Raw genomic sequence first — 16,277 nt, forward strand, 5'->3', positions numbered from 1 at the left:
ATCCGAATAACACTTTTCGAGAAGAACGTTAAGCGCGCATCATATTAAAAACATCTTATTAATTATAAAAAGTTTGAATTTACAAGAAAATTTAGTTCTTGAGTTTGAAAAAAATTAATTTAATTCGAATAAATTATTAATCAATTGAGCAAAATAAAGTGTCATTTTAAAATATTTAATCTTTAGACGACTTGTTGTAAGAAGAAAATTGAAGGAAACAATTTAATCCATTTTATATGAAATAATATTAGATGAAAAAAGTCCTGAATTAAGTAAAGGGAACTAAGATAAAATAAAATGACAATATCTTAGGTAATTTACCTAGATTAATTAATTTAGAAATGTTAGTTAACACAAACAAACAATACAAGCTATAAAAAACAACTAAAAATTACACAAATACACAACTTATGATACAAGAATTAAATTGGGCCTTTAATTGGCCCAACAACAAAGCTAGCTGCCCATTTTTGGGCTTGGAATTATGGACTTCAGTCCATTTTCTGAAGTGTATGCCACTTGTATACTGAAGCTATTTTCTCCACGTTTTTGTGTATATATACTGTATATCAGCGTGAAAATTTGCTTATTTTCCCTCCATTTTTTATTTTGCTCGGTGTAGTAGTATGCAGCAGCTGCTTCCAATGTATACCAGCCATATATAATTGTATACCAGTGCGAAATTAGTCCCCTTGGGACTTGGATCTGAGGTTTGACTCGATGCAAGTTGGGTCTAACCCAATGGAACGTGAGAGAAGGGAGTCCGAGGGACTCGACGAGCGAGTTCATGCATAAAAAAAAAGGATAAAGATTAGTATGAAGAAGTAGATCAAGTATTCAAGCACAACATTCATAGCTAAAAGAAAACATTCTATACTCACAAACTCATCCGTTACGAAATCAAAAGATTCAATCGACACACAATAGCACATATTATCATTTTTACCAAGAATCCCCACAAAATGTTTAATAAAGGTTAACGAATTATACATCTACCAACATGTGATCCATAATAACTTTATAAGCGTCCTAACAATTTCTTTTCAAATTGGAGACCCATAAACAAATCATCCGCAGCACGCATATGAATTTCAAATACATTAACAATATATTTTTTTTTTCTTTTTTGAGACTTCAACTTTTATATTGCAAAAAACTCCAAAAGAAAAAAAAAAGAAAAGAAAAGTAAACATCATTTCACCATTTTGAACCAAACGTCAAGACTTTCCATGACTTGACAGGTTACTGGAAAACATATGAAAGGAAAGAAAACTAACATTAAAATGCTGCCTACCCACAAGACAAAACATCTTCACATCATTGATTCAGAAAAGATAAATTTATCCTTTTGTACCAAAGTTTTCCAGTTGTTCATCTCTCTAGGTCCACTAATAAACATTATCTCTTTATTGACTAATCTACTTACAACATGGGATTTTCTACTTCCAGTGAACACAACAATATATAAAATATGGCCGGATTTCAACTAGCTATCGGACGTGAAATAACATTAATTACAGCTAAACAGATGATCAAGAAAAGTTCAGCGGCAAAAATTATAAAGATCAAATTCTGGACATTCACGAAGAAGGAAAAATCTCAACAAGATAAAAGCTTCACCTTTTTTCGGACAGTGAACGGGAACGATGAATGGACGACTTCAAACCGGTGTTTCTTCGAGAATTTTTGGTTGCGTGAGGTTAAAGACAAGTGCCTTCAGAACCCCCAATTTCCCCCCAAAAATCCTCCTCCTTTCCCTCTCTTCCTCAGCCTCTATTTATAGGCAAAAATTGAGGGGTATTGGCAAGGGAGATGTGGAGTTATGTAATAGGCTGGTGGGTATTGGGCAGGCTGGCCCGCTTATTTTGGAAAAAGAAAGGGGATTGTTGGGTTAAAGAAAAGGGGATCTTTGGGCTTATTAATAAAAGTACAATTAATAACAAGAATAAGTCTCATCAAAATTATAGCTATTTTATCTTGATAAAATGGCCATAATTGAATAAATTTGAATAAAGTGGACACGAGATTAATTCCTAATTAATTTAATGAATTTCACAAATTTAATAATTTTAAAATAAATATTTAATGAAACACAATTTTATTTTATTTCTTTTTCAATAATAATAATAATAATTATAATAATTATAATAATTATAATAATAATAATAATAATAAATAAAAATAAAGAAACTAATCATGTCATCAATTTCTTATTTTCAATCGATCTTGAGAAAGTAGAATATTTGTAATTTAATCAAACTTCTTCACTCTGAGTAAATTCTAAAGCATTTTCTCTAACCGATAATTATATAATTGTGTATAATTTACACTAAATATATTACTTTCACCTAAATTCAAAAGGCAGGGTTGAAATTTATTTCAAAATAACTAAAAATAAATATTTTAAAACTATTTAAAATTGAGAAATTCCAAAACTAATTTGAAATGTGTAGGGCAAAAATTAGGTGTCAACACCCCTCATATCGGCAACAATGAGTTTCCGATTTTAGTTCCCCCGGGACTTCCACCTTCCATGGCTTAGCTACATACCTCGTCATTAATGCCCAATTAAAATCATGTCCAAAACAATCCATTTACCATTTATTAACCAAGGCCAATATTGGTGGTATTATCATACTACCCCATTACTTGCAAGTAATATCTATAGCCAAACTATTTAATATAAGGGAACCTTAGGTGCCCTTATTTTTACCATATTAAATCCACTTAGGAGACTTTTATGTTCTCCACAAGCATAACCATTTAGCCTTTAGCCTTTACAAACCATTTAAACCATGCATAAATCATTTATGCAGTTTAAAAGATACAATAGTTTCATTAAAAGAAGTCAATGCAATAAACATATCTTTATAAGCATTTGATTAAACACCATGGGGGCATAATATAACCAAAACCAATTTCAAAGACCATTAAACCATTACCATGCAATTCAATTGTCCAAAACCTCCATTAATGCATATAAAAGCATAATTAAACCATAAGAAACCATTACCAAACATACAATATCAAAACCCCCAAATAATAGTTGAAAACCATAATCATGAAAGAATGAAACCATGAAATCAATCATACAAACCATGCCTTTAGTTGAAATTACAATGAGGGAAGAGAATCATGCCTTATACTGAAGAATTGACGGAAAAAAATCACTAAAGCAAGCCCCAAAGCATTCTATAAGATAAAACCCTAGCCTTCTTACCCCAAAAGCTTTTGAGGGAATTATGAGATGTTTTGGACTAGTTTCTAAGTGTTAATAAATAGAATAATAGGGTAAATAACCTCCTAAGTACATTAGAAGTCATGGATCCTAGTTAGGGTAAGTAGGAAAATATTCAAAATACTCCCACTTAGATCCTTTGAAAACCCGTCACATGGATACGACTGACCCATACGAGTCGTACCCTCCTACACGATCGGTATCCAGCATTCGTTTCCAATCCTCAACCCTTGGATCGAACACTGTCCATTATACGACTCATCCAACCAAGTCGTAACCACAACATACAATTCATATCCTAACCCGTATCCGTGACAGAATAAAATACCCGGAGGATAAAACACTGCCCACCATACGAGTCCTTTATACGACTTGTACCAAGCCTTATGACTCATACTCTTAATTCTTACCCATTCCAGTGACCAAAACCATCACACCAACTAACACTGGTCAGTATACGACAGGACCATACCACTTGTACCCCAACATACGGCTCATACCTATGAGTCGTATTTGGTCCGTACAACGGATTTCTAGGAAATTTTCTAAGGGTCAAAACCCAGGATGTTTCACACACCTTTACAGTTAGCTATCATACTCCGCCATTATTCCCTAATTAAAAACTTAACACACAACTAAACCACCATTCCATTTATTATTAACCAAGGCTATGAGTAGTGGTATCGTCACACTGACTATGTCTTACAAGCAATGTCCTTAGCCAACCTTATAAAGAACAAAGATTCCTATGTACTGATCTTGGGTGTATTTATACTCCTAAGCACTATAACTTATCCGTATTTTAGCTAAGTTTAGAGAACAAAGTGCCTAGTTTCTTATGTTTTTACTCTACTTCTATGTAATTGAGCTAACCGATGTGATTAGCATAATTTCAGGTATTAATAAAGTAGATAAAGACATAATGGGACTATAGAATGTGGATGGAATATAACACAAGAGAGAGTAGCAGTTTGGACCAAATATGGCGCCTAGAAATTATGTCCAAGACTACTTTGTCATTTATAATTATTTCAGGGACTTAGAAGGCAATTATGAGAGAAAAGATTATTAAAAGGCTTAATGCTGAATTTTTATTCATTGATTATTCTGTATATTTGGAGAGAGGAGAGAGGCGGCTTACACTAAGGGAGAAACGCTATTCATCTTCTCCACCAAGATCGTCTTCTAGTTTTTGGTATGATGAATATTTCTATTGTGATTTCTGTTTTACCCATGAGTGGCTAAGTTTGTTAGTTAGGGTTATGGAAGCCTTGTAGCATACAGTCTATCACTTTGGGTTTTGAATTCATTATGCATTAATTTGTTTACATTATACTCTCTTCGCTTACCTTGAATTCTCGTGGTTACAAACATAGAGGATATGCCTTAAAACACAACTTGTTCGAAAGGAAGGTTGATGTTCGTAAAAGAGAGTAGTGATAAGAAAATAGGATTCCCAACCCCTATTTTGTATGTTAATGCCTTAGCAGGATTAACTACTTGGAGATTTCGTATTGTTTTTGGTAAAAGTTTTTGATTCGAGAGAACCAAAGTGAATTAGTCCTTGATGGTTGACAAATACTAGAATTATGTTATTAAATACAATATGTTTCTCTATAATATCGACGCATGTATGAATTCGTAAGGCCCATAGTTAGAAAGTATTGAAAACTACAAGGTGGACAGAACCTTAGCTTGCTATTTCTCTGAATTTGAATACTACTACGCATATTTCATCTTGTTAAACTGAAACCATTAATTTAAGAACTGAATCAAATCCCCTTATTTATTTTACGAAAACGACCAATTAAAAGTCAACTAATCTGCATATAACTTCATTAGCACCATATTCCCCGTGGCATTCGACCCCAACCTAGTTGGGTTATATATGTGACAATGACCGCTTACACTTTCGTAAGAGAGATGTAATTTGGGCGTATCAAATTTTAGTGCCATTGTCGGGGAATACGGTTATCGATTGAGTTTATGTGTGTTAATTGACTGTTAGTCAAGTTTCCTTATTTTACGTTATTTGTTGTTTTTGTTCATTATAGGCTCATTGTTGTTTATTCCACGAACTAGAAGTTCAGGAGAACCATTATTACTCTTCAATCCTGAACCTCATCTCATTGAAAGAATGACTAACCAATAGGAAGCTGAATGATTAGCCGTTTTGGCTAATACTTAATTAAATCAACAGAATACAAATAACCAAGGTCGAGTACCTAATCTAGATGAAGAGGACTTGGGAGATGATGATTTAATTGACCCAGCTAATAGAAGGCATGCAGCAGGGGTAGTTGCACCTGTAAATCGAAATCGTCTATTTAGAAGAAGACTAGCCCGCCAAGCTGCACAGTTTGATGTTGACAATGATGAGGATGATTTAGATAGAACTGGATCTACAGGGGCAATCATTCTACCACTGCTAGCTCCTGGGGTGAAATTCAACATCACCAGTACTGTGATCCAACTACTGAATCTAAAAGGACTCTTTGGTGAATTGCCTGGTGATGATCCAAATCTATATTTGGTGAATTTCATCAGTATTTGTAAGTCATTTGATAATACTGGAGTGGAACAAAATGCTATTCATTTAAGATTGTTCCCACTGTCTCTGTCTAGAGAGGCAACTATGTGGTTGAATGAGCTGACTCCTGATTCTATAACAAACTAGAGGCGATTGAAATGAGCTTTCCTAAAAAGGTTCTTTTCTCCCTCCAGAATGTTATAGTTGAGGGATGGGATCAACAACTTTAGGCAATTGGCTAATGAAGCTTTGTATAAGACTTGGGCAAGGTTTAAAAAGAAGTTGACTCAATGCCCAAATAATAAGATCAATGATGAACACTTGATGGAAATATTCTACAGAGTTTTGAACTTACTTACAAAGCCAATAGTGGATAATGCTGCAGGAGGAGCTTTTATGAAGCTCACCTTTACTGAGGCTGCAGACATGTTAGAAAGACTAACTAAGACAAATAGATCTTGGCATACCAAAGATTCTGTGGTAGCAAGAAATACTAGGTCTAGTGTAATAATAGAAGGGCTGCGTAGGAGAAAAGAGGAGCGTGATCAGGATATGGCTCATATGAAAACCCAGATGGATCTGCTCATAAAATATTTGCTATCAGGGAGTGTAGAAAAGGTAAAAGCTGTAGGGTCCCATGGTAAGAAAGCTAAATCAAACACCGAGGAAGAGGCTAACTACTTGCATAACCAGAGGGGTTTTTGGACCGGTGGTCAAGGAAACCAAGGTTAGAACCATCAAGGATATTGGAAGAATAAAAATAACAGGAGTGGAATGTATGTACCTCCTGGAATCCATTATAATGCTACCACTAGTTCAGAAAAAATGTCCATGGAGGACATAATGAAAAAAATATTAAAGGGAGTTGAGGCGACCAATTTTGGGGTAACTACTATGAAGAGTGACATATCTTTCATGAGTCAACTAGTAAACTCGCACTCAATTACTATTAAACAACTGGAGCAGCAGATGAGCTAATTATCTGCAGCATTCAACCAAAGATAGAATGAGACTCTACCAAGTGATATAGTTTAAAATCTGGGGAATGATAGATCGTGTATGACCATTACCACTAGGAGCAGTAGAATGTCTAGTCCAGCATTGGGAGCATCCTTTCATACTGATGTAATTGAAATAGATTGGGAGATAGTTGATGAATCTTCAATGGTGCTTGTAGAGTTGGGAAGTTTGAAAAAGAAGAGTGCGGAAGTGGAACAACCATCTAAGCCAAGAATGTTAGTGATGCGGAGCAAGGCATAAGAAAGGAGGTAAAAGTTGCTCCAACTGAAATCCCAAGGCCATCACCTCCATTTCCACAATGATTAAAGAAGAAAGAAGATGATGGAACGTTTAGCAAATTTATGGCTATGTTGAAGAAGTTGATAGTGAATGTGCCTTTACTTGAAGTACTGGAACAGATGCCTAGATATGTTAAGTTTATGAAAGACCTATTGATAAAGAAAAGAACTGTGAGCTATGAAATGGTAGACAATCTTTATCATTGTAGTGCTATTGCTGCAAGATCTATTATCTAGAAAAAAGATGATCCGGGAGCATTTACTATTCCATGTACGATTGGATTGTTAAAGTTTGAAAAGGCCCTTTGTGATCATGGGGCAAGTATAAATCTTATGCCATTGATGGTTTTCAAGAAACTAGGTTTGGGAGATCCTACGCCTACCAATATGTGGCTTTTAATGATGGATAGATCAGTAAAAAGGCCGATTGGAATTCTACATAATGTACTTGTAAAAGTTGCAGATTTTATATTTTCTGCCGACTGTATAATTCTTGATTGCAAAGTGGACTTTGAAGTACCCATCATTTTGGGTATGCCATTCTAAAACACTGGGAGAGTGTTAGTTGACATGGAGCTAAATGATCTGAAATGTAGGCTCAATAAGAAAGAAGTTAGTTTTGAAGTATGTCGGTCTATGAAACAACAAAAAGAGATGAGTGTCTTCTCGATTGTTGATGTATTCTACGAAGATGAGCGAGATGTACCAGTTAAGGATAGGTATGTTGTGGAGACCATAACTGGTTTGGTTGAACTTGAAAGCAAGGATGTGAGTGACTTCAAAGTGGTTGGACTAGGAATGAAGCATTTTCTTGATCCAGCAAATGAGGTACAAATGGTATCATCTATGTATCTTGATGAAGTCTGAGTAGTCAAGATAATGGAGCCGTTTTGCGACGTTAAATTAGGAGCTACATAGGAGGTAACCCATGATTTTATTTTTATTTTATCATGTTAAACAAAAATGCAAAAATAAGAATCGAGCCACGACCGACTACGACGCTTAGTGGGAGGCAACCCATTCTTCTAATTATGTTTGTTATTTTTGATTAAGTGTAGATGCATGAAGTACTAAGGAGTAAATTAGTACCAAATTTTGTTTGGAATTGAGCCATGTCAACGATGGTAAGTTTAGGAGTGGTGGGAACATTGTAGGAAAAATGGCTCTGATGATGATCTCAATGGAGGTGGCATGACTCTTAATGTTGATGAGGAGCACAACTAGCCAGGTTCTTTATATTTTTATTTGCACTGGGGACAGTGCTTAGCCTACGTGTGGGGTGGCTGGTTACTTAGCTACTTTTCTGTAAGAAAATAGTACCTTATCCTTAGCATTCTTCTGTGATAGGATTAGTTATTTTGTTTATTTTGTTTCTTGTTAGATGTTTATTCTATTTAGTCATAGTTAGGTGTTTTTCTCGATGATGGATGAATGAAGACAGTCTTAAGAGAAAATTATTCATTTAATTACATGTAACTGTTCTTGTTGATCACACGACATTATAACATAAGTATGTGATGGATCATTATGTTTGAAACACCTAGGCTCTAGTTGTGACTCTTGTTGTGATTGTCAGTTTTATCTAAATTCATGTAATTATTGGGTCGAGAATCTATAATGCTCCTAATTGAGTTGACCATGTGCCATGAGTGTGTAAGACTGTTGTATATTCCTTATTGCAACCGATGCTAGAACTTGCCTGGTGTGTGTCCAAAGCAAAATAAAGATTCTGAGTTTAGGAGATAAAACACTGCCAACCATACGATCCTTTATACGACTCGTACCAAGCCCTACGACTTATACTCTTAATTTGTACCTATTCCAGTGACCAAAACCATCCTACCCACTACCACTCGTACCCCAGCATACGGCTCATACCTATGAGTCATATTTGGTCCGCATAACAGATTTCTAAGAAATTTTCTAAGGTTTAAAACCCAGGATGTTTCACACACCTTCACAGTTAGGTATTACACCCCACCATTATTGCCCAATTAAAAAATTAACACACAATCAAACTACTATTTAATTAATTATTAACCAAGGCTATGAGTAGTGGTATCGTCACACTAACTATATCTTACAAGCAATGTCCTTAGCCAATCTTATAAAGAAAAAGAATCCCATGTACTGATCTTGGGTGTATTTATACGCCTAAACACCATAACTTATCCATATTTTAACTAAGTTTAAAGAACAAAGTTCCTAGTTTCTTATGTTTTAATTCTACGTCTATGTAATTGAGCTAACCGATGTGATTAGCATGATTTCAGGTATTAATGAAGTAGATGAATACATAATGGGACTATGGAATGTGGATGGCATATGACATAAGAGAGAGTAGCAGTCTGGACCAAATGTGGCGCCTAGAAACTATGTCCAAGACTAGTTTGTCATTTATAATTAGTTCAGAGACTTAGAAGGCAATTATGGGAGAAAATATTATTAAAAGGCTTAATGCTGAATTTTTATTCATGGATTATTCTGTATTATTTAGAGATAGGAGAGAGGCGGCTTACACTAAGGGAGAAATGTTATTCATCTTCTCCACCAAGATCGTCTTTTAGTTTTTTGGTATGATGAATATTTCTATTGTAATTTTCGTTTTACCCATGAGTGGCTAAGTTTATTAGTTAGGGTTATGGAAGCCTTGTAGCATACAGTCTATCACTTTGGGTTTTGAATTCATTATGCATTGATTTATTTACATCATACTCTCTTCGCTTACCTTGAATTATCGTGGTTGCAAACATAGAGGATATATCTTAAAATGCAACTTGTTCGAAAGAAAGGTTGATGTTCAGAAAAGAGAGTAGTGACAAGAAAATAGGATTTCCAACCCCTATTTCATATGTTAATGCCTTAGCAGGATTAACTACTTGGAGATTTCGTATTGTTTTTGGTAAACGCTTTTTATTGGAGAGAACCAAAGTGAATTAGTCCTTGATGGTTGAGAAACACTAGGATTATGTTATTAAATACAATACTTTATCTGTAAGCACGATGCATGTATGAATTCGTAAGGCCCATAGTTAGAAAGTATTGAAAACTACAAGGTGGACATAACCCTAGCTTGCTATTTCTCTGAATTCGAATACTACTAGACATATTTCATCTTGTTAAACTGAAACTATTAATTTGTGAACTGAATCAAATCCCCCTATTTATTTTATGAAAATGAATGATTAAAAGTCAACTAATCTGCACACAACTTAATTAGCACCATATTCCCTATGGGATTCGACCCCAAACTAGTTGGGTTATATATTTGACAACGACTGCTTACGCTTTTATAAGAGAGGTGTAATTTGGGTGTATCATTATCTAATAATTGCGAACTAGTGACAAGATTTGGGTGTAATTCAGAATAATTCATGTACCCATAGATTACATTATTAAGTTTTCTTTGGGGATTCCCATGTACCCCACAAGTAGTTCATTATTATGTTTTCTAGGGGGATTCCCTTTTACCCCACAAGGACTTTAATTAAACCAAACAATGACCACTAAAACCTTACCATTTAGCCATTTTAAACCTTCCAATCTAGTTTAAGTTCCATTACCAAGTTATATCATGCAATAGTTTCATTAAAAGTCTAACTATGTAATAAAAGCATTCTCATATGCATTTTAACAAACACATTGGTGGTGTATAGTTTCCAAAACCAAGTACCAATCAACCATTCCCATGCAACCACCCATTGGACTCCAACGCTGCCCAACATATGACCACTATGGCCAAACCGTACCCAACCATATGACCAGTACCCTAAAATCATACCTTAGGCAGAATAAAATCCTCTTGGTTAAGCATCGGGTAACATACAATTGGCAACATACTACTAGTACCCTAAGATACGACTAGTATGACCTAACTGTACCTTCGACAGAAACCAACCAATCCACTCTGGTTACTATATGACTAAGACCAACCAAATAATACCACATTATACTAGAAGTACCCCACGTCATATGATGTCCAGAAGCTAAAAATTAGGAAATTTTCTAAGGGTCAAAACCCAGGGTGTTTCATAAAGGTACACCAATTCATCAAGAAAGTACATCAAGGAACTTCTAGTCAGGTTTGACATGGGAACAACCAAGAAAAATGGTACTCTAGTTACTACTTGATGTCACCAAAATTACACATCCCAAAAAGTATAAAAGAGTCGTTGAATCAAATATAGAACATAACAAGGTTGGGTTTGCCACGAGGAATAGGCCAAAATTATTTCAAGACTTTGTCTATGTAACGGGCAAGTAAGTAAATAAAAGAAGGGGATTTTATGAAAGAAAGTGGTAAAAATAAGAGTTGTTAGTTCATTGGATTTTTAATCAATATGAGACGAGCATTAGGATTGTGAACCCCATGACTTCACAACTCCATAGGCTATTCATGCTAGAACACTATCCCAATGATTTGCATGAAAAATGTAACAAGATATGTTATGTCTAACTGTCTCTCAACTTTGGTCAAAGGATTTTCACTTATCCCTTCTCAGGCATAGAGCATTGCATTACTAACCCTTGTTTTGGTATCTTATTTAACTATACCAGTTAAGGTTCAAGCTTATTAGATGAAGGTTGATAGCTTTAAATCTCTATTGTTATCTTATTTTCCTAATTTCTACCTCTCCCTCAAGCAACTTTAGAATACAAGAGAATTCCTAACATTTGCAACCGTCTAGAAAATAATCACACGAAGGAAATGGCGATACATGCAAGCACATCGGTCTAGAATGATTTCATACTTAACACATTTAATTAATTCCTCATGGTTCCCACAATCCTAGCTATGTTGTTTAGATACTTATTATAGTAAACACCCAAGGAGAATTCAAAGATGAAAGTATAATTTTTTACTTACAAGAAGAAATAAATTGCAAAATCTTAACTTTTATTACAACCCTAGAAATAATGTTCGTACAATTCTAATAATATGTTTTAGAATTGTACAATATGATGCTGTGAATGTAATGATTGCATAACCTTGAACAATAAATCAAATAAGATTATTTATAGATACAATAAATCTTTTTGAAATAATATAGGATTACAAAAATGGAAGTGATGACGCCCCTAACAATGAGTCATATAGATTGTATACAACCCGTTGTCAGTCTTTTTTCCTTGCCGTGATCTATTCATTACTATACTGGACACTACTCATTCTGTGGCTCTACGGGTTGTAGGTTGACTCATTTCCTGTATGCTTTTCTTCATGGTGTTAGGTTTTTTCTTAAAATACTCAATATGGCTACTCAAGATGATAATGAATTATCATTAAACATGATGAGTCGTAACCTCCTCTCATAACCTACTTGTCCTTTAATATGTTTAATGTTATAACTACACAGACCTCCTAACAGTTTCTAGGGTACAACTCATCACGTAGCACTATGAGTCATTGCCTACCATCATCACCACTGGTACCTGCTTAACACCTTTAAGACTTTTTACTTATTTTCTTAAAATGGTTCCTCTATGACTCTAATTCTATTCCAATGAGTTATAGTCACCCTTTATATTTATCATTTAAGTCAATCATCTTTTTGGACTTATGACAACCTGGGTGACAAGTTTTATTGTAACCTAATGACTCGTTTCCCTGTAAGTTTTGTCGTACTTATGCATATTTTGCTTTTTTTTTGTTCGTTCCAATCACATCCAACCCTGTTCTCCTACAAAACTACAACAAACATATCATATCTAGATAAAAATACCTTTTGATTTGTGAAAGTTCCTTGTTTTAAGTGTCTCATGTGTCATAAGTCTGTGTCACATCAACACCCTCAACTTAGAATATTTTCATGTCCTTGGGCAAACAAAATACTAATCTAAATAAGATGCTTAACTTAGAGCAAATGTAAGATCACTAATGCAGTCAACTTTATTTTAAAACTCATTCTCGATCACACATGCAAACCATCAAATCATTTAACATCCTCAGTTCTTATCAAAACCCCCAATTTAGTGCTAAAATACAAGTACTCTAACACAATAGGATCTGGACATGGAACTACATTGTGATTAGATAACCCAACATATTAACCGTTGCACTACCTAAAAAGTCCTCACATTAAATAAGTCCCCTCTCACTTGTCAACCCTCTCACTCAGACATAGAAGTCAGGTTGTGTGCATGTGATACCATAGGCTTGACCTTATTTTCTATGCTTCAGTTTTCTAATAGTCAAGTTAGGATCATAATAGGTCTTTTCTATCCTTGTAATGTAGGCTTAGGGATAGGTATGATATATTTGGGTACAAAGACTTATTCATTTTTAGCTATACTTTCTTATTTCCTTTATACCCCTTTTTTTCATTCTATTCCCTGTTTTGAACTCTGGTGAGGTTTTATTTTCAGATCAACTTTCTATGTATATATATAAATTTTCTCTTTCTTATTTCTTTTACTCATACCACACCCAATTTCCGCTTTTTTACTACTAATTCTTCATATACTCTTTTTACGTATCCCTACATAATAACCAACCTCAACATAGAAAATCTTCTTAAGTTGAGGTAAATAGTATCCAAGGAGGTACTAGGGATAACAAAGGTTCATTGTAGAAATTGGGATGGTGAATTGGATAATCCAAAGAAAAGGTCTATTAAGGCTCAAATTTTTGGTCCAAGGGATAAATAATATGTAGTAGGTTATTTAGGATTGAGTGGACTAAGTCAAACATGGCCTATGATCCTTTCCTAACCTCCTATCCTATAGATTTTAATGAGGCTAACCGATCAAGTTCTAGATCGCACATACACAATCCAGCTAGGTAACATACCTTTCTAATTCATGGCTTAGGGAATTACAACCTATTCTATTAATATTATATCATCTAGGTTATCCTATTAATAGTTTCTAATGCCATGTATAGATTCTAATATTGGTTACAACTGAGTACATGCAAACACTACATCATTAAAACAAAATTTGGAGGGTATCATTTTAAACACAATAAAAAATAGGTAAGCATGCTAATTCAAATCAAACTGCGCAAAATTCTATTAGATTAATTTGAGTTACACTATCATAAAAAACAACCAAATAAAAAGTAAAAAATCCTAAACATGTTAGTTCTAACTATGGTTGCGAAGTCGAGGAAAAAGAAATGCGACAACAAAAATCCTTGCATGTGGTACACCCCCACCCATAAATTTTAGATAATGCACTATCCTCAGTGCATAACTATTAAAATAATAAGAATAAGATAATAAAGACATACCTATGGCATAAAAGGTGCCTGATAACAAAGTCTCCTCTGTTGGGGCCTCAAAATGGACCCAGTCTCAACGGTAATGGCCTCGGCAATGGACGGGGCTCTGATGTTAATGTGTACATTAGTGATGGATGGTGAAATCAATGATGTAATAGACTCGAGGGACAATACAAAACCCCTACTCATATTAGCATCATTAGCATTCACAAGCTCACCAATTCAAGATCTTCCAACTCACCCTCTTATCTCATAGACCTAAGGTAACTGGTCCTGTAATGACTTCTTATTTGCTGCAATGGTCCTGTAATTTCTCTTTTCACCTTCTACTAAAATATTTTCTTTTCCATTGGTGCCCCATATGTTGGGCACCTCATCTATTGGGATCTCCTTAATAATAGGCATGGTAGGAGTCTGAAAAGTTGGGTACAGCCTTGCGGACATATCCTCTATAGTAGCTCTTAAGGTGTCAACTCCTTATGAATCCCTACACGATCTGGGGATTGCATCCCTTTGAGTTTCTTGTTAATTCATCGGTTATCAAACCTGGCCTGCATGACATGCATCAAACCTTAAATCTTATTTATCACCTATAGATATACCCCTTCCTTAATATTAGCTACTTTTCACTCGAGGGTGACTAATCATTTCATCACATTATTCAGAAATTCTTAAGAAACCAAGACATATCCTTCAATGGATGGATGTGGTGTAGATGGTCTTGAGGTCGGTGGAGTCGAGGTTGGTGGTGACTTAGAACCTATAGAGCATATGACATCAGTAAAAACATCTAGCTCAGGTAGTGCAATCTTAGCCTGTGTGTCTCGAAGGTTTGCAAAACCTGGAGTATTAATGTCCATGTACATACTGAACTGGGATGCATCCTGAAGCAATGCAACACCAACTTTTACTCTAGAAGTTAGATTTGCCTGATCCCGAATCAACCCCAAATCAGTAGTCTGGTGGATAGTTATAAAATTATCTTCATTAGGTAGCATCAAAACCCTATCATCTATGCAAAGTTTTGGTAGCAGACATAGGAAATCCAAACTCGTATCAGTACTTGTGACCTTATCATGGACCTCCTTTACAGTGATCTTAGCAATATCAATGTCATAGTCTCCATAATACATGCTGCCAAGGCATCCTTGTTGAGGCTTAAAATGTTATCTCTAATTGTCGAGATCAACCTGTGGAAAACCAGTGTCCTCCATTCTTTTGCCACTAAATTTAGACTACCTTTAGTTTTATGAAAAGATGCCCCTATAGCCCATTGTATATTCTTATGTGTAGTATCAATGATCCCAATAATCCAGTGTAGATCAATATGTTTGTCCTTCATACCAATCTACTCTATTTTAACTTTTTTCATTTCATTTAATAGGAAGCTTAAACTTAGCAACATGCAAGAAATAGGAGATTATCTGTGTCGAGATATTCACTCGAACTCCTTGAATCATCAAAGAATAAAATGCATAACCATCATTCCATGCTAACCCCTGTGGATACATCTACTTTAACTCTATCTAGTAGGATGCAAAAATTTCCGAGCTATGATCAGACTATATCTGTTAGTTTCTCTAGTTATCCATTCAAAATGGTACTTTTTAAATAATACTTCAAACTTTGGTATCTTGGACATACCTCCCATTAATAACTTTGGCTAAACATAAAACCCTTACTTTGGCTTCGCAGTTTTGGAGACAATAGCACACTCCTGCTCATACAATTCTTACATCCCAACGTGCCCCCACTGGTTGACAACTGGAATCAGGGTAGCCTCAATCTATAAACCAGGCTGGTCCTATGGAGGTGGTGGAATATCAAGTGGCAGACTGTCACTTGTGGCCTCATCTTTACTACCTTCAACTTCTTTTGAATATGATCCCCACCTTTCATCACTGGATTTGTTGCCAGATGCAACCTCATCTCTACTTTTGGAGACACTCTTTTCTCCAGCCTCTTTATCTCCACAGATAAGCCTAGATT

At 35.0% G+C, this 16,277-nt stretch overlaps 1 long non-coding RNA gene across 1 annotated transcript; it reads right to left on the reverse strand.

Moving 5' to 3' along the window:
- Positions 1 to 306: 306 nt before the first annotated feature.
- On the reverse strand, positions 307 to 1,925 carry LOC124886389. The gene is made up of 2 exons (XR_007043492.1): positions 1,621 to 1,925; positions 307 to 733 (listed from the first exon to the last, which is right to left on the reverse strand). It is a non-coding gene; the product is annotated as an uncharacterized LOC124886389 (long non-coding RNA).
- Between the last annotated feature and the right edge of the window lie 14,352 nt (positions 1,926 to 16,277).

The sequence above is a fragment of the Capsicum annuum genome, chromosome 8 (genome assembly GCF_002878395.1).
Source record: "Capsicum annuum cultivar UCD-10X-F1 chromosome 8, UCD10Xv1.1, whole genome shotgun sequence".
NCBI lineage: Eukaryota > Viridiplantae > Streptophyta > Magnoliopsida > Solanales > Solanaceae > Capsicum > Capsicum annuum.